Consider the following 1716-nt stretch of genomic DNA (forward strand, 5'->3'; position numbering starts at 1 on the left):
GGAAAATGGCCACGAACTTCCTCATGCACGAGAAGGTCTGGTTCGATAAGTTCAAGTACGATGATGCTGAACGCAAGTTCTACAATCAGATGAATGGGCCGATGGCCAGCTCGTCCCGCCAGGAGAACGGTGCCAGCGTGATCCTCCGGGACATCACGCGAGCTCGGGAAAACATCCAGAAATCCCTGGCGGGGAGCACTGGGGCATCCAGTGGACCTGGAGGGGACCACAGCGAGCTTGTTGTGCGCATCGCCAGCCTGGAGGTGGAGAACCAGAGCCTGCGCAGTGTGGTGCAGGACCTGCAGCAAGCCTTTTCCAAGCTGGAGGCCCGGTTGAGCGTGCTGGAAAAGAACTCACCCACCCACCGTGCCACGGCCCCGCAGACCCAGCACGTGTCTCCCATGCGCCAAGTGGATCCCCCAGCCAAGAAAGCGGCTACACCAGCAGAGGATGACGAAGATAATGACACCAACCTGTTTGGCAGTGACGAGGAGGAGGAGGACAAGAAGGCAGCCCGCTTGCGGGAGGAACGGCTAAGGCAGTACGCCGAGAAAAAGGTTAAGAAGCCCGTGCTTGTGGCCAAGTCATCCATCCTGCTGGACGTCAAGCCCTCGGACGATGAGACAGACATGGCCCAACTGGAGGCCTGCGTACGCTCCATCCAACTGGATGGGCTGACCTGGGGGGCCAGTGGACTACGGCATCCGCAAGCTGCAGATCCAGTGTGTGGTGGAGGACGACAAGGTTGGCACCGACCTGCTCAAGGAGGAGATCCCCAAGTTTGAGGAGCACGTACAGAGTGTCGGCATTGCTGCTTTCAACAAGATCTGGGCTGATAAGCATGTGCGTGAATTCGGGCCTGCTGCCCAGTAAAGACTGTGTCCGGAAAAAAAATGTTTTCTTGAGGAAGGAAGTGGGCAGAGTCAAGTTAGCTCTTCAGTGATTTGAGGACTAGGGGCATAAGTGTAAACAGTTAATGAAGCAATGTCCATTTCTTAAAGTATAACTAACTAATAGCCTAAAATGAATACATATTGTACCATTAAGTGTATGTGTTATATATACATATGTATCACATGTATGTGCACATACATACATCTCATATCTGAATATGGGGCTCTGGTGGCTTCATGGTAAGGAATTGTGCTGTCAACCCAAAGGCAAATGGGGTGAATTTACCAACTGCTCCTTGGAAGAAAGGTGGGCAATCTTCTGACTCGTGTTTAACACTCTCTGAGAATCTACTGGCAAATCAGTTAGGAATCACTTCCAACTCATCGTTGACCAGTGGTTTGTTTTCCTATGAGTATCTTGTTGTTAGTGGCTGTCAAGTATGATGCATAGCGACCTTATAAATAACAGATCTGAGCTCTCTCTTATCCTGTGTTCTCCTCACAGTGTCTGACACACTTGAGCTCAGTGCTACAGTTACATGCCAATCCTCCTGCTTGAGGGTCTTCTTCTCTTTTGTTGTTCCTCTACCTTTCCAAGCATGACTTACCTCTCCAAGGAATAATGTTTCTGAGCAACATGTCCAACATAATTGAGAAGTTTTATCATTTTTGCCTCTAAAGAGTACCCTGGCTGCACATTCCCCAGCACATACCTGTTTTTTTCTTTGTGACAGTCCATGGGCTACTTCGTACTGTTTTCCAACAGCACAATTAAAAAAACAGTTCTTCATTTGTCATCCTTATTCATTGCCCAAATCTCAAC

The 1716-nt window shown here is 49.5% G+C and overlaps 1 pseudogene; it reads left to right on the forward strand.

The window, feature by feature from the left end:
- Positions 1 to 5: 5 nt before the first annotated feature.
- Positions 6 to 873, forward strand: LOC102857161 (annotated as a pseudogene).
- The last annotated feature ends 843 nt before the right edge of the window (positions 874 to 1716 follow it).

This window comes from Elephantulus edwardii, unplaced genomic scaffold, assembly GCF_000299155.1.
Source record: "Elephantulus edwardii isolate Elephantulus edwardi_28Jun2011 unplaced genomic scaffold, EleEdw1.0 scaffold00118, whole genome shotgun sequence".
Classification (NCBI taxonomy): domain Eukaryota; kingdom Metazoa; phylum Chordata; class Mammalia; order Macroscelidea; family Macroscelididae; genus Elephantulus; species Elephantulus edwardii.